The sequence below is a fragment of the Podarcis tiliguerta genome (assembly GCF_965153285.1).
Source record: "Podarcis tiliguerta genome assembly, chromosome: 1".
Taxonomy (NCBI): domain Eukaryota; kingdom Metazoa; phylum Chordata; class Lepidosauria; order Squamata; family Lacertidae; genus Podarcis; species Podarcis tiliguerta.
Window position 1 is genome coordinate 120348893 of NC_139534.1, and position 22350 is coordinate 120371242.

The 22350-nt window shown below is 48.1% G+C and overlaps 1 protein-coding gene across 1 annotated transcript in view; it reads left to right on the forward strand.

Moving 5' to 3' along the window:
• The first annotated feature begins 338 nt into the window (after positions 1-338).
• The window catches only part of LBHD2 (LBH domain containing 2), a 53304-nt gene continuing 31292 nt past the window's right edge, over positions 339-22350 (forward strand). The window contains exon 1 of the mRNA XM_083440671.1: positions 339-586. The gene's annotated coding sequence lies outside the window, so the exon portion shown is untranslated. The remainder of the gene's footprint in view (positions 587-22350) is intronic.

A 22350-nucleotide genomic window follows, 5' to 3' on the forward strand; every position in this document is an offset into this window, starting at 1 on the left:
CGAGAGCCCTCTGCTCCCGGAGAGAGAGGGGGGCGTGGGTGCCTTCTTTCAGTCTCCAGCGTCGGGGAACTTCGCCAACCCCAGCAGCCTCGTCCGCACTCGCAACGCAGCGCCCGGCAAGAGACGGCGTCGGGTGGAGAGGAAGAGGGCGCGCCGGGATCGCCAAGGGAGGAACCCAACCCCTGGCCCGACGTGGGGCTGCCGCTCGCCCGAGGGCTCGCCGCCGCGCACAGCTCTCCCCCCACCCCAGCCCGAGGGTGGGGTTTGCTCGCCTCTCCTCCGCCCCAGCTCTCCACTCCGCCCCCTTTCCTGGAAGTCTCCGCGCTGCTTCGCGTGCCACGATCGAGGCGCAGCGGCTGCCAGCTTTGCGCGGTGCCCGGTGCTGCGCGTGCTGAGTCGTCGTCTCCCGCTGGCTTCGCTGCTCCGGAAGGCTGCGCGCCCCGCGCTTGGATCGCCGCCCCGCGCCTCCTAAAGCTGCCTGGCCGATTCTTTCCGCCTCGGCTGCGCGCGCGCGGAGGAGGAGGAGAAGCAGCAGCTGCGACGGCGGCGGCGGCAGCAGCGCCTCGGATCTTTGCGCCGCGGACAGGTAAGCGCAAGAGCCGCGTGGATTGCGCCGGACTTGCCAGGGCAGCGGAGACGTCTCTCCCCGCCCCAGGAAAAGGGGGATCGCGGTGGCCGGGTACGAAGGAAGGATGCCGTCCCGGCTTCCGAGGGCGCAGGAAGAAGGGGGAGCGGTGGGGAGGGGCAAGGGAGGGGGACAAGGGGGACCGGGAGGGAAAGGGTGCTGGGACCCGAGGCAGGGGGAGGCAGAAGGGAGGGATCCGCATAGCTGCCAACGTTTCCCCTTTTTAAAGGGAAATTCCCGTATTCCTAATAGGATTCCTCGCAAGAAAAGGGAAAAGTTGACAGCTGTGGATCCGGAGGCAAGATGAGCCGGGCAGGAAAAAGCGGGTTACAGTTGAGGAGCTGGAAAGGAGGCAGGAAAAGAGGCATTCATAGAGTTGGAAGGGACCCTGAGGGTCATCTAGTCCAACCCACTTCAATGCAAGAATATGCAGTTGTCCCATATGGGGATCGATGGGGATCGAACCTGCAACCTTGGCATTATCAGCCCCATGCTCTAACCAACTGAGCTATGCAGACATAGCTGGAGGGCAAAGCGGTAGCTGTGCCTGGCAGTGCTATTTTTCTCTAAAAAGAGGGGCCGGAACTCACCATGAATGCAATCGCCTGCGTTCTCTTAGAATGGCCATGGTACCCACCTGAGAGGTGCCGGCACTGAGTTCCTGTGAGTTCCTCCTGAAGAAATGCCCTGGTGCTTGGCATGCAGAAGGTCCCAGGTTCATTCCTCAGCATCTCCAGGTGGGGCTTGGAGAGAAGCCTGCCTGAGACCCCAGAGAGCTGCTGCCAGCCAGTGTAGGTGATACTTAGACCCGCTATAAGGCAGGTATGATATAATGATCCCACTGCCTGATCAAATGTCAGGGGTCTCCCAACATTTGCTCCTGGGAAGCTCATAGGCAGGACAGAGGGGCAAGAGCTGTAGCCTCCCTTCACCAGAGCTATCCTTTAGATATGGATATTCTGGTTCACCTGTCTCTGATAAGGTTACCTTCAGATGTTTGTCTGGCCCTTTAAAAACAGCAGCAGCAGCAACAACAACAACCCTGAGCTGTTGGCCCTCTCTGGCAGTGGCCTTTGGAGGAGGGCTGTGTGGAAGTGTTACAGTGCAGAAGGAAAAAGCAGAGATGGGGAGCAAAAAGAGTAGGCTGTAAGCCACATTTACTTCAAAGCAAGCCCTGTTGATTTTACCGGGGCTGTCTTCCAAGAAAGCATGCTTTGGATGGCGGCTTGAGGGGTGGAAGGAACAGAGGTGAGGCGGTGGAAGGGATGAGGTAGAAGCAGAAGAATCACAGCATTGTAGAGTTGGAAGGGACCCCTGAAGGACATCTAGTCCAGCCCCCTGCAATGCAGGAATCTCAACCACAGCATTCAGGATGGGGCGGGCATCCAAACCTCTGCTTCAGAACAAGCACGGGGGCAGGTGACTGGGGAGCACAAGGGCGAGAGCTGAGTCTGGGCTGATGTAAGGTGTAGAAATTTGAAGGAACTGTGTAGAAAACTGTGCATAGGTTCAGGAGAGCTAACCTGGAGGCTGCCAGGAGCTTTCTCAGCAAATGCCTTTAAATCCAAGCAAGCCCTCGCTTCCAGTAGACCCTACTCCAGGGGTGGGCAGAAGGTAGATTGGGCTGTACTGGGAGATCTCTGCGTGTTTTGCAGTAGATTGTCAAGGGCTGCTGACTTTCGACTGATTAGCATCAGCAACAGCAGGAAAAAGAAGGTGCCCTTTTCCCCCTTTAAAGAAACAAAGAGCTCTTCTGGACTGGCTGCTATTTTTGGGTGGGATTCAGCCATATACTGGCAAATCCAGGTCTCTCCATGGGCGTTGATTAGGAAGTCTTGTGCAACAGACCTGCTTTCCTGAACAGATCAGGCTTCTTGCGATAAGGAAAGTGATGGGAACATTTACTGGCAGGCGTGGGGGAACTTTGACGCCATGGGTCCTCTTACCTCTGCACAAACAAATCAGAAGGAATGCTCCTTAAATAGCCACCCTTTGTCCGGAAGTGCTCAGAGGAGCAAACTGGAGCAGGATTGTGACTTTTGTGCAAAAGGACGAGTGAGCCCTCTTCAGTTCTGGTTCCCCAAACTTGTTCCTGAGCTCAGGAAGGTGTTCAGAGGCAGTTGGGACATTGTTTTTCTTAATTGGATTGAAGCTGGTTTGAAGGGTGGGGTGGAGAGAGTGTCAAAACACTAGGAGGGATCCCACGGGTCATCTTGCCCAACCCCCTGCAATGCAGGAATTTTTTGCCCGACATTCGAACCCAGAACCCTGAGATTATGTGTCTCATGCTCATAATGACTGAGCTATGCTTCCCAAACCAGCAATGGGAGATGCCTGGATGCAGGATAAACAGGGGGTTTGTACTATATATCTTTTGCACCCGGCTTGAGTTGGTGAATGTAAGAATAAAGGGGGGGGAGAGAGAGTAGATCCAAAAAGTCATAGAATTGGAAGGGATCCCAAGGATCATTTAGTCCACCCCCCCGCAATGCAGGAATGTGCAGTTATCCCACATGGGGATCAAACCTGCAACCTTGGCATTATCGGCACCACGCTCTAACCAACTGAGCTATGCCCAGGGAAGTCAAACACTTACCGTTTTGGCAAGCACAGATTGGTGGCAGTAGGAAGACGTGCAGCCGAGAATGCAGAATGTCAAGACTGAGGTGGGGTGGGGGGGGGAGAGGAATAAGTGGAGAGGATATGAAGGAAATTGGTAAAGAACCAAGGTTAAGTATCAACAGCAGAACTAGCACCACACATGCATGATGGAATCAGAACAACAGTAGCTGTTAAACTTGTGAGTTAGGATCATTTTTGCAGTCGGGGATTTTCTTTGGGGAGTTAAATCGGAGGATCTGGTAATTTCTCTTCTAGCTCTTACTTTCCCAGAACTTAAACCAGGGTGATGCCTTCCTCTGGTCTATCATAGGGGTTTGTGTCTTATGTAGAGCAGTGGTGAAAGGTTTTAGGAGAAAGTTAAGATTTCAGCGTCAGTTTGCTAACAAGAATTCACTGGCACGCGGCATCGCCAGCCGGGAACTGGCAGTGCTGTCCAATACATGTCTATTCAGAAGCAAATAGAATTTAGCTCAACAGGGCTTAGTTCCAGAAAAGTATGTTTAGGATTGCAGCCTGCAGCACGGAGGAGCAAAATGGGAAGGAGAGAGGAAGAATGAAAACACTTGTAGCTCCTAGATCCAGTTTTTAAGTGCAACCTTTTATTTGTGGAAATAAGATGGGTATATGGAATCGTAGTCTAATCTACAATCTGCAGCTTTTCGCCCTCAGTCACGAAACATCCTGTGTGTTGCATGAAGCGGAAAGAGAGAAATGGTAAAGATTTGCAACAGACAACCCAAAAGGGAACAAAAATGACGGTAATAGCAAACTGGCTTCTGTAAGTGTCGGAGGGAGCAACTGCTGTCTGCGTGAACATCAATGAAATAATTGCATGTCTCCAATTTGCCATTATTGATAGTTTTCATAGTACTTGCAAACCGAGCACAGAGAAGTTGTAACTATAATTATCAGCTTGTCTTGCGTGTCCCAGCTCAGGAGCCCCCGGAAGGCGAACCAAGTCTCAAAGCGAAGGATTTGCCTACAGAACTATTGGAACGCATTCTGCAGCTGCAAAGCTGGGCTGGCTGCTGAACATACCCAAAAGCCCCCCCCCCCCATTGCAATTCTGATTCTCTGTATTTGTGTGATGTATGGGTTTGTAAGCAAGGGGTTTGCTCTCAGGCACGTTCGGTTTCAGTGCAAGCACCTAAAAACGTACATGGGTGAAATAGTCCACAATGTGATGTGGCAGATTCCAGTACCACGTCTTTCAGGTTTAAGGCCAATGCTCTGTTCACCAGGATGGCGATGGGGGGACATGTAAAACAGCCTTCAGCAACCCTGTAGGGCATTTGGCTTCAACTCCAGCCTGTATAAATTTTTCAGCCCCAACCAGCACAGCCACACCGTAGCCTAAAAAAAAATATCTGGAGAATACCTGGCTGGCGAAGGCTGGTGTAAAAGTTAGGGATGCTGCTAGTAGCATCCTTCCAGCCGCATCTTTTTTGAGCCATTGTTTAGCATCGGTACTTTGCAAATTGCACACCCGCCTCTTCCTTAGCCTTGTGAAAGCAGAAAAAGAGTGGGCGCAGATTCCTGTGCATTGTATTACGGCTGCTTGGAAAAGGCATTGTGCTCCTTCCTGTAAGTGCTTGTGTACCTTGAGCACATAATATCTGAAAGAACAAATACAAGCACATAAAACTCCCTTACAACAAGTCAGAGCGTTCGGTCCAGCTAGGCCAGGTATAGGCAGACTCGACCCCCCAGATGTTTTTGAGACTACAATTCCCATTATCCCTGACCTGTTAGCTAGAGATGATGGGAGCTGTAGTCCCAAAACTTCAGGAGGGCCGAGTTTGCCTATGCCTGATCTAGGCCAGTAGTGTCCACTCTGGCTGGCAGCCATTCTCTAGGGTTTCAGAGCTCATCTTTCCCACCTGTACCAAAGTGCCTGCAAGTGCATGACAAGTATGTTCTCCACCACCATTCCACATGCATTGTATTTGTTAGAATGTACTGCCAGCAAGAAATGATGTGCAAGGAGTGATTTTTTTGGGGGGGGGAGGGGGGGTGGCAGTGGGAGAGAATATTAAGCAAAGTGTTTGGCAATAATGGTGGTTGCTCTGGAAAAAAGTCTCTGTTGTGGCATCGAGGAAATGTGCTGCCCAAACATCCTCGATGAATGACAGCAGTGTTTAAAAGATGGATCTTTGTATGCGAGGAATGTGAGAAACCTGAAGCTTTTACTTCTCTCGAGTTTCTTGCTGTGGCTCACTTTGTGTTCTCAGTGCATGTCTTTGGAAATTCCACACCGTGTCTCTGATATTTCTGCTTTTCTGAACAACCTCTGAGTTTGCAGGGGTACTTGGCCAGGGGCAGAGCTGTAAATCTTGCTGCAGGTGGTAAAAGCAGCACTGCCGCCCCCATCCCTCCACTCCACCCCCATTGTGAACTCGCGGGGGGGGGGCGCTTCTTATTTGTGGCAGTGGCACTAAATTGCCACCTGCAACATGCAGTATGTGTATATATGTATATATGTATATATGTATATATGTATATATGTGTATATATGTGTGTGTGTGTGCAAATGCTGATTGATGCATTTGCATGGTGCAGAAGTGGCTCCTAAACTAGAAGCTACCAAAATATTATTACTGTATTATTATTATTATTATTTATTTATTTATTATACAAGAAATCTCTCTCTCTCTTGATCCCCCCACATTCCATTTCTGTTCACTCTTTCAAAAGCCCCCACCCCAGTTTTGCTCAAGAGCCCTGGGGGGGGGGGGCAGACGGACAGACAGACAAAGGGAACAGGGTTTTTTTGCCCAGCTTCCCATTTGGTCCCCGTTTTGCCAAGACTCACCAGGCTGTGCTCCAGGCGGCCCTCTAGTGGGCTGCTAAGGAAGCAGCGGCGATGGCAGGAGCCTGCCAGGAGGAGGAAGTGATGGAGCGGCAATAGTGCCCCCCGGAGGAACAGCATCACCAGCGCAGCCTGCGAGTTTGTAGCGCCCGCTCTCAGCCTCTCTAGCTGGTTTCAGTGGCCCAGCCAGGCACTGCCTGACACTGCTGCTGCTGCTGCTGGCAGGGAGCTCTGTTCACTCCTCTCCTCCCCTGTGAAGCTCCCGCCAGGTGCCACCTTGAGCGCTGGTACTGATGGGTCCTGCCCATAAGCATAGACACGCAGTTCTTGAAACCGACTGCGCCTTGCTTTTCCCAGCCTCGAGCCCAGTGAACTGCCTGCTGTGGCCACACAGCCAAGCTGAGGATGGCCTCTGCCCTAGCTGCCAAAGCATAACTCTGCTGCTGGTTGGGGGCAGGATGAGGGGGCAGTTTGCACGGTCTAGAAGTCAGGCGCTCAGAGTTGAGCCCCACCAGTTGCACCGGGGCTTCCGCAGAGAGGTGCCGGGGGATAAAGCAGCGGGGCAGCATGTTGGCTGTTTGCCATAATCAACACTGATAAGCAGCAGGGTTGCCCCCCTCCCATGCAATCTGGTGTTAGTCCTTGCTAGAAAGGCTGTGCATTCTTCTTTAGTCTACCTGCTGCGGTTCGGGGTGGGGAGCCAAACTGAGAATCCAATTTAGTGGCGCTAAGAAATGCCGCCCCAGAAGCCGCTTCAGCTGCACACTTCCAGGTGGGTAACAGGGCAGCACTTTCTGCAACAAGGCAGTAATCTTGCCACCCCCTAACATGCCCCCCTAGCAATGTGCCCGCTTTCACCCTCCCAGACCTAGCACTATTCTTGGCTTCCTTCCCTTCTTCCAAAAAACCAGCAGCTGCACAAACTGACATGCATTACAGCAGTCGATTAGCTTGCGTGTGTATCCCGTTGAAAGCAGTGCCATGCAGAGATGCACCTGGGTTTAAATGATGCTCTTGTGTGTACATCCTGCCTCTTTCCCCTCCCACTCTTCTCTACTTGGTATGTACAGGCAGTGCTTTTTTTCTTTCTAAAAAAAATGTTTAGGGACGTGGGTGGCGCTGTGGTCTAAACCACAGAGCCAAGGGCTTGCCAATCAGAAGGTCGGCGGTTCGAATCCCCGTGATGGGGTGAGCTCCCATTGTTCGGTCCCAGCTCGTGCCAACCCAGCAGTTCGAAAGCATGCAGTGCAAGTAGATAAGTAGGTACCGCTCTGGCAGGAAGGTAAACAGCGTTTCTGTGCACTGCTCTGGTTAGCCAGGAGCGGCTTAGTCATGCTGGCCACATGACCCAGAAGCTGTACACCGGCTCCCTCGGCCAGTAAAGCAAGATGAGTACCGCAACCCCAGGGTCAGCCACAACTGGACCTAATGGTCAGGGGTCCCTTTACCTTTACCTTCATTTTCCTCCTCATATTGAAATACTGCCCCTCAATGAGGCCAAGCTTAGATTCACAAAATGTTTAGGGTATGCATATCCCCCCAGGAAAAAGCACTGTGTACAGGAGTTTAGGCATCTTAACTGCTGATCCTTCCCACAAATGAAAGTAAACTGGGTAGAAATGGGTACAAGGAAGGTTTGGGGAATATTTTTTTTACCGCACTAGGGGCACCACCACAACTATGTCACAAATGGAACCTGGCAAATTACCACGGCATCTATGTTTAGCGTTCATTTGTTCCACCTTTTCCCAATTCTTCAGAAACTCCAAAGGCTCCAAATTTAGTCAGCCCAGCAGCGCTCTCTTTCTCCCTTGCAGTTAACCTGGTGGTGTGGAAAAAAAAAGCAAGCCTCACCCCCGCCTTCTGACATTTTCCCATCAGGTTGGCAAATTTCACACCTACAATTACATTTATAGAAATAATGAATCCACTATGCCCTGTAAAACTGGCAGCAACGTTCATTTCTGGTTGAAGGTATGAACTTTCTCCCTGTTTTGACAAAGTGCCCCTGTGATATTCTCGCGAGGAAGCTGGTAAGACGTGGGTTGAGCGAGGTAACTGTTAGGTGGATTTGTAGCTAGCTGGTTGACTGACCAAAGCCGAAGGTTACTCATTAATGGTTCCTCGTCATCCTGGAAAAAAGTGATAAGGGGGGTCCCGCAGGGTTCTTTCCTGGGCCCCTTGTTGTCCAATGTCTTTATAAATGACTCGGATGAAGGAAGTGAGGGGATTCTCATCAAATTTGCAGATGACACCGAACTGGGAGGGGTAGCTAATGCTGCAGAAGACAGAACCAGAATTCAAAATGACCTTAACAGATTGGAGAAATTGGCACAAGCTAACAAAATGAATTGCAGTAGGGACAAATGTAAGGTTCTGCACTTAGGCAGGAAGAACCAGATGCAGAAATTTAGGGTGGGGGACTTCTGGCTTACTAGCAGTACATGTGAAAAGGATCTAGGGGTCTTGGTGGACCACAAGCTGAACATGAGTCAACAGTGTGATGCAGCAGCAAGAAAAGCTAATGCTATTCTAGGCTGCATCAACAGAAGTATAGTGTCCAGATCAAGGGAAGTAATACTACCACAGCTGGAATCCTGTGTCCAATTCTGGGCACCACAATTTAAGAAGGATGTTGACAAGCTGGAAGGTGTGCAGCGGAGGGCAACCAAGATGATCAACGGTCTGGAAACTAAGCCTTATGAGGAGCACTGGAAGGACCTGGGTATGTTTCACCTGGAAAAAAGGGGACTAAGAGGAGATGTGATAGCCATCTTCAAATACCTTAAGGGCTGTCATATGGAGGAGGGAGCAAGCTTGTTTTCTCCTGCTCTGGAGGGTAGGACTTGAACCAATGGCTACAAGTTGCAAAAAAGGAGATTCCAACTAAACATTCAGAAGAACTTTCTGGCAGTAAGAGCTGTTCAGCAGTGGAACAGACTCCCAGAAGAAGTGGTGGAATATCCTTCTTTGAGGTTTTTAAGCAGAGGTTGGCTGGCCATGATTCTATGAATCCCGGAGACTGACTGCCAGGTAGAAAAAGCACCGTAAGAATGTTCCTGTTAATTTGCACAGATACAGTGGTACCTCAGGTTACATACGCTTCAGGTTTCAAACTCCGCTAACCCAGAAATAGTGCTTCAGGTTAAGAATTTTGCTTCAGGATGAGAACATCCTGCGGCGCGGCAGCAGCGGGAGGCCCCATTAGCTAAAGTGGTGCTTCAGGTTAAGAACGGTTTCAGGTTAAGAATGGACCTCCGGAATGAATTAAGTACTTAACCCGAGGTACCACTGTACTTGCTTGCATTTTCACCTCCTCATGTTAGGAGAAAAGCTAGCATTTCCCCTGTATGCTAACAGGCTTAGGGGAGTTGCAATAGTTTTGATTCTGCTGGACATAAGCAGTGAAAACCCATTTTCTATATTTTGGAGTGGTTTTAGGAATTGTTATTTTCATGCCATTAAGGGAGTGTGATTGAGCTATTGCTGGCTGGGATGAGCACACACTTTTCTTCTCCCCCCCCCCCCCCCGTTATCTCCGGCGGTTGTTTTGCGGAGTTTAGTAACAGCACCAAAACATGCACAACTCGCTGATGCCGCTGTTCTTGAGATGAGACAGTTGCGGTTGGTACCACACAACCACTGTTAGGACATAGGAAGACACCTTACACTGGCTGTGTTTGCATGTAATGCTGAGCCAAGGTGGGTGGTTTGCTTAAACCACAATGTGCAAGAGTTGCATGTTGGTGCATGCAGTTCAAGGGCTCCTCTTTGCACGATTCTCTTCCTCCAACTGGAAACAAACAAACAAACAACCCACCGGCTGTCTGAACCAGCATTGGGGCTTTGCCTCTCTCAGAAAGCCACAACCAGCGGGAAGCCAAGAACAAACCTTGGCTTCACATTGCTGCTTGGAGAGTAACAAACCATGAATGTTGGTTTGGGTGTCATGCTAAGTCCAGACTTACTCCTGGATGGGCTAAGGGAAAAGTGGAATGGGAGCACTCGAGAGCTCAGCCGTGCGACATCATGGTTTAAACCATGGTTAGAAATTCAGATATATAAACTAGGCGCCGAATGGCTCCTTAAACCAGGGTTACAGTCACCAAAATGGAATGCCTAGTTGCCGTTTTTCAGCCAGACGGCTCAAAAGTCAGTACAACTTCAATACTTTTGGTTCCTGAATTTCATTCAGATTGTGCAGCTAAAATATAACAGGTAGAATTATACAGGATGTGTTGCTAGTGTGTGAAAACAGTCGAGATCCAAGGCATGCACCTCCAGATGGTGACAACGTCAGACGCCATCCTGGCGCCCAGGCATCTTCACTTGGTGTGAAGTGCGCCTTGTGCCTTGGCGAATTTTGAACCCTGGTTTAAACCAGTGTTAGTCAATGTGCAACTCTCCAGGTGTTGCTGGACTCCAGGTCTCATCAGCATGGCCAATGAATCATAGACTCATAGTTGGAAGGGACCATGAGGGACACTTAGTCCAGCCCCCTGGAATCTTTCACCCAACATGAAACCCACAACCCAAAGATTCAGAGCCTCACACTCTTCCAACTGAGCTATCCCCAATGGTCAGGGATGACTGGAGTTGGAGCCCCACAAAAGATTTCTGTTTTGTTGATTTTCATCTGTAACCCTTTATTTTGATGTTTAGCAAGTGGGTATTTTGTCTAGCTGGTAATGATTCAAAACGTGGGATTTTCATTGTATCTTTGTAGCTGTTTTCGATGTGCAGTGTTTGTCCTGAGTCTTAAGACGATGCCCTAATTCGTAAGGTGTTTTACAATGTGGGATTTTATTGTACTTGGTCTTTATCGATGACGTGTTAAGATATGTTGTAGGTCACTTAGAGATCCTCCCCTCTCTTAAAATGCAAGCAGCAAATAAATTCCTAAATAAATAAAAATATAGTCTGGAAGGTACCACGTTGGCTGCCCCTGGTTTAAACAAACCACGTGCCACGACTTAGCATAATAATAATATTTTATTTATATCCCGCCCTTTCCAGCTGAAGCCGGGCTCAGAGCAGCTAACAACAATAAAATGATACAACTTTCTAAAATCATTTCATTATAAAATCAGTTCAAATCAGATTAATGGCAACCATTGGGCTAGAGTTCTGTGAGGACTGCCAAAGGAGGGGGTCAGACTGTGCCTTGGCCAAAGGCCTGGTGGAACAGCTCTGTCTTCCAGGCCCTGCGGAAAGATGTCAAGTCCTGCAGGGCTCTAGTCTCTTGTGACAGAGCGTGCCACCAGATCAGAACCACGGCCGAAAAAGCCCTGGCTCTGGTTGAGGCCAGCCTAACCTCCCCGTGGCCCAGGATCTCCAAGATGTTTTTATTTGAAGACCGCAAGGTCCTCCGTGGGACATAGCAGGAGAGGTGGTCCCGTAGGTACGAGGGTCCTGGGCCATATTGGGCTTTAAAGGTTAAAAGCAGCACCTTAAACCTGATCCTGTACTCCACCGGGAGCCAGTGCAGCTGGTATAGCACCGGGTGAATGTGATCCCGCAGTGAGAACCCCGTAAGGAGTCTCACCGCGGCATTCTGCACCCGCTGCAGTTTCTGGGTCAGTCTCAAGGGCACGTAGAACAAGTTACAATAATCCAGTCTGGAGGTGACCGTCGCGTGGATCACAGTGGCTAGGTCAGGGCGAGAGAGGTAAGGAGCCAACTGCTTAGCTTGGCGGAGATGAACACAGCCACTGATTCAGACCATTGGTATATCCAGCTCAGTATTGTCTGACCAGAGTCCTCCCCAGCCTGACCTGAAGATGTTGGGGATAAAACTGGGACCTCCTTTATGCAATGCATGGGCTCTTATTGTCTTGTTGACTTCGGTCTCCAGCCTTCCCACTTAGCAGCTGCCACACCTGGGGAGTGGAGGGCCCCTACTCTTAAGTCCCTATTTACCTGCACTTACAAAGCCATCCCTTAATTTGCCACCATTGAGTGATAAATCGTTTGACAGAAGCCAGGGATTGAAAGAACAGTTTTCTCGACTGAAGTGCCTTGAAGCGGAGGTGGAGGAAGGGAGCAAGGAAACTTGTGTGTTGCCCGCCTACACATAACCTGGACAAAGGCAGCGTTTTATGTCCCTGAGCTTGGCGAGCAAGACATTCAGTGCTTGGTGGGAAGAAAGGGAAAAAATGTCACACAGCACAGCCTTTTGAGAACCGATTCCTGCCCCCGACACACACCCCCGAAAGCAAAACAGATCCTAGACGGCTGATTTTGGAGTCAATATTATGGGTACAGAGGACGCTGCCTGTGGGTTCTGTTAAGCAACAGTCGTTTTGCATGCACACCCCCACCATGCAGCTAAACTATTTAACACAGATTCAAATGAATTAACATGTGCAACTGATGAGCCCACTTTATGTTTTTCTACATGGATGTATGACGGTGCCTTACATAAATGTATGAGTCAGGCCACGCTGGAAGCAGATTAGATAGACCTTGATAACTCTCCAGCTCAGCGTGGCCTCCTTGGACATGCAACTTAAGCTCTGCTAATGGGGATATTTTAATTGGGCATGCTGGGAATTTTGCTGAAGATCTCAGAGTTCGTTTGCTCTGCCTCTGAGCTGCTGGACCCATCGCCTTTTCAGCTGGGACAGATAGTTGGTTAGATGCAATCTCCAATACCAAGGCGCCAACCACAGGACTTTATTACTATTATTGTTGTTGTTGTTATTAATGTTAATAATAATAATAATAATAATAATAATACCCTGCCCATCTGGCTGGGCTTCCCCAGCCACTCTGGACGGCTTCCAACAAAATATTAAAATACAGTAATGCATCAAACATTAAAAGCTTCCCTAAACAGGGCTGCCGTCAGATGTCTTCTAAAAGTCTGGTAGTTGTTCTCTTTGACATCTGGTGGGAGGGTGTTCCACAGGGCGGGTGCCACTACCGAGAAGGCCCTCTGCCTGGTTCCCTGTAACTTGGCTTCTCGCAGTGAGGGATCCGCCAGAAGGCCCTCAGCGCTGGACCTCAGTGTCCGGGCAGAACGATGGGGCTGTGTGTGCCCATCTTGAAACTGAACAAGCTGAGGTCCCAATACGTGGAAGGCTATGGATTCTGTGAACTGCCCTGAGATCTTATTATGAAGGGCGGAATATAAATCTTTTTCTTTTTTTAATACATGGCTGCCAGTGTTACCCCCCACCCAACATTTCAAACTTTTGTTGTGGGTTGGAGTTGAATTTCTGAAGAAGGTTTGCATTCACTATCTTACCTTATGCTCATTATTCCCAGCTTAAGCCCTACAGGAAACTGGCACCGAACGATGCCTAGAGTGGAGGAATTGAAAAATAAGCCATCCTGCCAATTTTGTCTAATCATGCGCTATTTGTCTCTCTCACCTTTAGCTCCTTTCTACTGAGAGTTTTTTTCAAACTTCGCCTGGGATTCAAGAATCATGGGTCCAATTCTGGGCATGCCAAGCTGACTTGTGGATATAAGTTGCCATCCTTCCTAGAGGAAATGGGCAGTGGGGTGGTGACGCCTCCGCAACCCCCCCTTCAGGCATGCATGCTCATTTACATGTGCTAATTGATTTATGCAAGGAAACCTACTTAAAAGAAACTGTTGTGGGAGATGTAAGAGCAGGGAGGGGAGTTGTCAGAATAAGTACAAAACAAGCCAGGTGGCAAATCAATGGTGTCTGCTTCTTCAAACGCTGTTTGTTGAGGATGATTCTAGTCTCCTTTCTGATGTTTAAAGCCTTAGCATGGCTAGGGATTCAGGTACCATGAGGAACGTCCAACATCCTGGCTATTTAGATCTTCTGTAGAAGAAGTCCTTCTCTGGTGCCCCTGTCATCTGAAACCTGCTTCTGGTGTTCTCGAAATTCAGGAATCCCTGGTCCCCATCACTTCTGTGAGTTGCAGGGAGTCAGCTTTCACTCGTGGTGGATTCCTTCACTATGCAGAACTCTTATTTCCCAGAGTTCTCCATTGCAGAGAGAACATCTACAAGTCCTGGAGGATCCGTGCTTCTGACAGGTGGCCTTCAGCTCATGGACGGCAACGGCAATGGAAGGGAGAGGCGACCAAGCTGGCATGCTCGTTGCTGAGATCCTCTCCAATGATCCTCTCCTGGATTAGAAGAAGGCTAGAGATAAAGCGGGACGCAGGTGGCGCTGTGGGTTAAACCACAGAGCCTAGGACTTGCCGATCAGAAGGTCGGCGGTTCGAATCCCCGCGACGGGGTGAGCTCCCGTTGCTCTGTCCCTGCTCCTGCCAACCTAGCAGTTCGAAAGCACGTCCAAAGTGCAAGTAGATAAATAGGTACTGCTCCAGTGGGAAGGTAAATGGTGTTTCCTTGCTGCTCTGGTTCGCCAGAAGCGGCTTAGTCATGCTGGCCACATGACCCGGAAGCTGTACGCTGGCTCCCTCGGCCAATAAAGCGAGATGAGCGCCGCAACCCCAGAGTCGGCCACGACTGGACCTAATGGTCAGGGGTCTCTTTACCTTTACCTTAGAGATAAAGCAAGCGGGGACCAGAGTAAGGGCCTTTTCAGCTGCTGAGCCTGGCTGGATCAGGCAAAAGGCCCAAGTCGTCCACTGTCCTGTTCTTACAGCGACGAACTGAATACATATGAGAAACCCACAAGCCAGACTTGCAATGGGATATCCTCTAGGCAAAAAGCCTTCTTAGCCTCCCAGACTTTGGAATTATTTTTCACGTACTTCTTAAACACAGAATGTTTTATTGTGCGATGATGATGTGACTGTGTTGTATGTATAGGCACTTTTAGTTCTTTTGCTGTTTGCTTATGAACCTGCGCAGGTCAATATATAAATTCTCCCAATAAATAAGGATAAAGATAAGCAAACAAATAACTCCTGATAATTTTCGAGGGGAAGATAGGAGCACAAGTGCCAGTCTCCTGTGTGGCAGTACTTTGTCCTGTTACCGTAGCAACCGCTGGGCCTCCTTTGCATAGGGCATCCAAGTTCTGCGCTGCTCAGTAGGCCTCGTACTTCTGGCAGGCCATTAAGCAAATCAAGCCTGGTGTCCTTTGTCATATTTCACATGTGCTCATGGACTGGTTTGAATTTGGAAAAGTTGTGCGTCTTCTTGTCACAGCTTCTGTCTTTGCCCACAGCCTGTAAACAGAACATCTGCAATGGAAAGGCACCTTTCTTACGAGGAAAGCTTGAGAATGAGATGGGGTTTGGCTGGTGAGGAAGGGCAATCTGTTCATGCTCAGAGACACTTCTCAGTCTCTCCATCCGTCTCTCTGGCATGGGTGTGTGTGTGTGTGCATAAACCCTACCAAATTAATCAAACGAATTCCTACTTCGCATTTATTTATTTATGAAAGTATTTATATACTGTTTATAGTGTGGTCTGGTAGAAATCAGCTTCCTATTTCTTCCAGGGCAGGGCATTGTCTAACTACTTTTGAAACTTTAAAAAAGAATTCTATCAAAGAAAAGTGGCGGGGGAGATAAGGCATGGGTCCTTGTTTCATGATAAAGCTACACCAAAAAGCAAAAGCAAAAACCATTTCCCTAGGACTCCCAATGCCAAATGAAGTTCAGGATCATGACCTTAAAACCACACATCAAGTTGCAATAATCTAATGGTGGCAGGCCTGTTATTTTCAGTTCATTTCCTTTCTTTTACATTTACCTTCAGCACATGGGCTACAGTTTCTTGCTTTGCAATCCACAGGGCTGGGTATTTTTTTTGTTCACTAACAATTTCTTTTCTTTTTCACCCTGTGGTCGAGTGCAGCCTTTTCTGTGCAACTGAACTAACTTCCGAGACACTACATTACATTGCTCTGTGGCAATCCTTAGTACATTGGAAGCTGAGTTTAAATTGATTTTAGCTTTTTGTAAAAAAAAGAAAGAAGAGAAGAGAAATGAAATCACAAGAAGACATCCACCAATTCCTTATAACGGTACAAACCTAACCATACATACATTGTTCGAAATAAACTCCCATAGAACAGAGAGTACCTATTATAACTGTAATCTGTGGGTTCAGTCTGTAGTTAATTGCAATGATTGACAGATGTCCCATTAAATTTTAGTGAATTGCACTCTAACCCATCTGTCTCTTTGCCTGTCTTCCTGCTAGAGCTGAGTGAATATTGCCTACCCATATTCAATATTATTTTTGTCGCTGCCATAAAATGCTCTCTGCTTTTGGCGTTTGTTTATTAGGTGACTCACAATGTTGGTCCAAGTTGGTCTGCGTTCTGAATTGCACATGGTCAACAACGATGCGACGGCACCCACGTGCGGCATGCTGTCTTGACCAATGCTACTTATTTTCTGGTTCTTGCTGACTTAATAAAGTTCTGCATTTTCGTGCAACTATATGGTGCTTCTCATGGTCTGTGCTGGTGGAAGTGAAAGGAGTAAGCGTAATACAGTGGTACCTCTACTTACGAGCACCTCTGGTTACATATCCTTCGGACTACGCACGCGGCAAACCTGGAAGTATTTTTCTGCGTTTTGCCACGTGCACATGTGCAGAAGCACTCTACCGCGCCATGCGCATGCGCAGAACAGGCACCTCCAGTTGTGAAAACCTCAGGATCCAACTGGAGCTCCGGAATGAATCCCGTCCGCAACCGGAGGTTCCACTGTCAGGAGTTCAGCCTACACTTGAGTAGGACCCTGGCAGAGACACATGCCCGACTGGCATGTTCTCTCCCTCCTGGTCTTTCTTTCGGGAGCTTCAAAAGCTTTCTTCAGCCCGAACATCTCAGCGACACCGCCACCGCCACACTTAGGGATCCGCAGAGTCTTCGCACCTTGCGTGACAGACCTCAGCAACTCAGCATTTTGGCTAATCTACTTTATTTACATATAAACACACACGGAGCACTGCAACATGGCTCCCTCTCTCTCTAGCAACAGACAGCAAAGAGAAAAAGAACAAAGGACAACAGTCCCACTTCACGGAACACAGTAACAGAAACATCCTGTCTTTGTCACTTCCCACTCTGTGGGGTCAAAACATACACCATCATGTGATAGACAACAATCCCATGACTGCAATCATAGATCAGGAATTCTAACAACCACAGTATGCATATTTCCTGGGTAGGAGGAATGGCTGGTGGAGAGGACATCTCCCAGCAGTGGTGGCTGCTGTGAAGATCTCCTCCCAGCAGTGATGTTGCTCCTTCATATCTGGATGGTGGGGCAGAAGGCAGAGAGGTCGTGGTGGCTCAGTTGCACCAGCAGAGCCAATCTTTGTGACCAAACTGTCCTAACCTTGCTACCATACCACCCCCTGACATCCCAGTTAACATTGGTGGCCAGGTGGCCATATATTGAGCACCACCCCTCCCCTCCATCCGTTCCAACCATTTCATTGGATTGCATGAGGCTTATTCCAAAGGAATTGTGCACATAGGATTACAGCCTTACAGTGCAATCCTACACGTTTGATACGGAAGCGGTCTTTTCACTAGTGACACCAGTATTCTGGAAATTTTCCAGTAGTCTAGAAAATTTCAGTACTCCCTGCTGAAATACGAGGCGTCATCTCTATTGGCATTCCGCCGGCTTTTGAAGACACACCTGTTTACACTGGTCTCTCGACCCGAGTCTCTTGTTCTACTCGCTGTATTGTCTTAATGGGATTGTTTTATTGTAAGCTATATTTACTCGAGTCAAAAGTGCCATTGAATCTAATGCACACCTTAATTTTCGCAGTGTAATTTGGCCTCAAAAGGTAAGCATTAGATTCGAGTAAATATGGTATTTTGGATATGGATGTTTATATTTTAATGCTTGTGAATTTGGCCTTTTTACTTCTTAAACCACTTAGAAGTCTGATTATATTTCATTGCCCATTGTTGTAGACGCCAAGGACACAACCCAGTCAAAGATTTCAGTACTTCAATGGGAGATGGAAGTACAGTGGTGCCCCACAAGATGAATGCCTCGCAAGACGGAAAACCTGCTAGACGAAAGGGTTTCCCGTTTTGGAGGTGCTTCGCAAAACAAATTTCCTATGGGCTTGCTTCGCAAGACGAAAATGTCTTGCGAGTTCCTGCGTTTTTTTTCCGCTCCCCACCCCCTTTTTCTAAGGCACTAAGCTGCTAATAGCCTTTTAGCAGCTAATCCGCTAATCCCTTAAACCTTTAATAGCCGCTAATAGCGCTAATCCGCTAATCCGCTAATCCACTAATCCGCTAATAGGGTTGCTTCGCAAGACGAAAAAACCGCTAGACGAAGAGACTCGCGGAACGGATTCTTTTCGTCTTGTGAGGCACCACTGTACAGTGGTACCTCAGGTTACAGACGCTTCAGGTTACAGACTCCGCTAACCCAGAAATAGTACCTCTGGTTAAGAACTTTGCTTCAGGATGAGAACAGAAATCGCACAGCGGCAGCAGGAGGCCCCATTAGCTAAAGTGGTACCTCAGGTTAAGAACAGTTTCAGGTTAAGAACGGACCTACAGAATGAATTAAGTTCTTAACCCGAGGTACCACTGTACTGAACTTCAGCCAGTTTGTGCCCCAAGCTTTTAGAAGTATGTATCACCAGTGAACATACCGTATTTTTCCGTGCATAAGACGCTCCCATGTATAAGACGACCCCTATTTTTTTAAACCCAAAATTAAGAATTAAGTTATTTAGCTTTTTTTTTGGGGGGGGGGGGAGAGAAGGTCACTTCCGCCAGTCACTCACCTGCCTGCCTGCCACTGCTGATCGCTTGCCACAGCCACTGCCAATCGCACACTTCGCCACAGCCACCAATTGTCTGCCCGCTCACCGCCACCAACAGCCCACCCGCCCACTTGCCACAGCCGACAATCACCTGCCTGCCTCACCACAGCCACCAATCGCCTGCCCAGTTGCCGCAGCCGCAGCCAATCACCATCAGACCTTGCTGCAGCCACCAATCACCTGCCCAGTCACCGCTGCTGATGTCCTGCTTGCTGCTGCCATTAATCACACATCTCCCCTCTGCATCCACTATCCGTGTACAGTGGTATCTCGGGTTAAGTACTTAATTCGTTCAGGAGGTCCGTACTTAACCTGAAACTGTTCTTAACCTGAAGCACCACTTTAGCTAATGGGGCCTCCTGCTGCTGCCACGCCGCTGGAGCATGATTTCTGTTCTCATCCTGAAGCAAAGTTCTTAACCTGAGGTAATATTTCTGGGTTAGCGGAGTCTGTAACATGAAGCGTATGTAACCTGAAGCGTATGTAACCTGAAGCGTATGTAACCTGAAGCGTATGTAACCCGAGGTACCACTGTATAAGACAACACCCAACTTTTGCCTAATTTTTTTTTTAGCAAAAAGCATCGTTTTATGCACAGAAAAATATAGTAATTTGCTCTTTTCTTGCCGTAAATAATTTGCCTCTGTAGCTTAACTGTGTGGGATGAACGAACTGGAACATTATTTGCTGGTCAGGGGTATGGACAGGAGAGAGGGGGGGGAGCAGACATTTTGGAGTCTCTTGTGCTTCTTTTTCTCCCCCCTCCCCACATTTTATTTCCCTCCCCTGTCTTGACAATTGTCTGGTCCTTGCTTATGTTCCGAAAGACTTGCCCACACAGCCTTCTGCTCGGGGGGAAACCATGTACAGACATTTGGTCGTTGCACTTCAAGCTCAGTAAAGAACAGTGAGCAGCATGCGTCTCTGTCTGACGGATTGGGAACATTCGCATTTCTAAAACCCTGTCCAGAATTAAAATGAAATGAAGAGGAGATGGTGGTGGAGGAACTAGGATCATGTCTGCCACCAGCTCCCTGTAAGTACTGAAAAAGGCAGCGCAGTCATAGAATAATAAAATGGTAGCATTGGAAATGAACGCAAGGGCCATCTAGCCCAAACCTTTGCAATGCAGGAATCAAAGCTAAAGAATCTCTGGCAGATGGACATCCAACGTCTGTTAAAAAATCTCCAGTGAAGGAGAAAATGATGTTGATGATTCTTCTTCCATGGCATGCTAGGAACTTGGGAACCAGGAAATAAAATATATGTATGAGTCGTTTGCGACTGGACTTAACCGTCAGGGGTCCTTTACCTTTACCAGTGCAAAGGGGGGGGGGGCTTGTTCAACCACTTCTTCTTCTGCACTTAAAATGTTTATTCACCCTTGAATGTTGAGAGAAATCCTAAGTTAATCGAGATATAACTTAGTCCAGTAATGGTAGCGAAAGATGCATGCTAACTATAAAAGAATTGCAGAAGAGATACGTTTTTGGGACAACACTCAGGTTAGCGTAAGAAAGAACATCCTAGAAGTTGCCATGTTCAGCTCAATGGAGAATGGGGTTTTTCATCCCCTGTTGTGAGGCTGCCTTTATTACAGTGGTACATACGCTTCAGATTACATACGCTTCAGGTTACAGACTCCGCTAACCCAGAAATATTACCTCAGGTTAAGAACTTTGCTTCAGGATGAGAACAGAAATCTTGCTCCGGCAGCGCGGCAGCAGCAGGAGGCCCCATTAGCTAAAGTGGTGCTTCAGGTTAAGAACAGTTTCAGGTTAAGAACGGACCTCCGGAACGAATTAAGTACTTAACCTGAGGTACCACTGTACAGACAAAGAAAATCCCCTGTGTTACAACACAAAACAATCTGATCAACAAAAGGCAACACGTGGGCTAATAACATACAGTCATACCTCATGTTACATTTGCTTCAGGTTGCGCATTTTCAAGTTGCGTCCCACAGCGACCTGGAAGTAACAGAATGGGTTACTTCCGGGTTTTGCGGCTCGCGCATGCGCAGACACGCAAAATGGCGCACTCGCAGACACACAGACGCGGGTTGCGTTCTTTTCAGGTTGCAAACGGGCCTCCGGAACAGATCCCGTTCCCAACCAGAGGTACCACTTGGGCAATATTTCTGAAACACTATCGTTTCTTAATTCATAAACGAAAACCAAGAAGTCACAAACTAATAGAAGTCAAATAAATATTCCAACAACAGGAATGCTTAGAATGGTGTGTAACCACAAAGAAGCACTGAAGTTGAGGCAGAAAGCCTTTCCGAGGTTAATATCTATATCAAAGTTTGGTTGAGAATGAACTGGAGGCGGGTGGTGCTGTAAGCACAGCAGCAACAAACGGCAAACAGAACAGTTCTTCTGGCATAATGAACTGCTTTAACAATATTTCTTCATCAGCAAGTTAACAGTCCCCAAAGGTACATAAGGTGATTGCGGATCAGCTCTCACTCAAAAGTGTACTACAGTTCATTATCCCAGCAAATTCAATTGTTTCTTTGTGGTCACACACCATTCTAAGCATTTGTGACTTCTTTCACGTATTATATGGCTTTTGTTTATGAATTATGAAACAATTGATAGTGTTTCATAAATATTGCCAATACATGATTAGCCCTTTTGTTGATCAGGCAGCTTGAAATTGCATCCGGTCCATTGTTTTGTTTTGAGCGCAAGACATTTCACTGGTTCAGGTGGCATGGTAAGGCAAACTATGGCTCAGCGCAAATGCTATGGTTCCAAAAAGGGAGATCGCAGTTGCTGCACTCTTCCCCTCCCCCCCCCCCCCGGATCCTGTGCTGTAGTGAGCTAGGCCACTGTTTAATGTAGCATGTTTGAACCTGGACTCATGGTTTATCTCCTCCAGACAAAAAGGGTGAACTTTTTCCCAGAACAAACTTTTCCCAGAACAAACCTTGGCTGCAGCTCATGATTCGTCTGGAGCAAGGCAAATCGCAAGCCCAGCTTTTGGCGACGCACTTGGCTGCGAGCTCTAAGTCAAGCTGCAACTTAGCTCGCAGCAAGTGCGCCAGCAGCAGAATTAAATTGATTTCTGATTTCTGAATTTTGAATTTTATTGTTACTCATGAGCCAGTGTGGTGTAAGCGATAGACTCGTAATCTGGTGAACCAGGTTCGCATCTCCGCTACTCCACTTGCAGCTGCTGGGTGACCTTGGGCCAGTCACACTTCTTTGAAGCCTCTCAGCCCCACTCACCTCACAGAGTGTTTTTTGTGGGGAAGGAAGGGAAAGGAGAATATCAGACTCTTTGAGACTCCTTTGGGTAGTGATAAAGCGGGATATCAAATCCAAACTACTCCTCCTCCTCCTCCTCCTCCTCTTCTTCTTCTTCTTTGTCTAGTGTATTTTATGCTGCTTTTATAATTAAGTGTTTTAAATTTGTTGTGAGCCACGCTGAGCCCAGCTTTTGAACTGGGAAGGGCGGGGTATACATAAAAAATTATTATTATCATTAATATTATTGCTAATTGGGGTAGGAGCATCGCCACTGTGACCTCAAGGAGTCTCTTGGAATATGTGCGCAGGGTAAACAT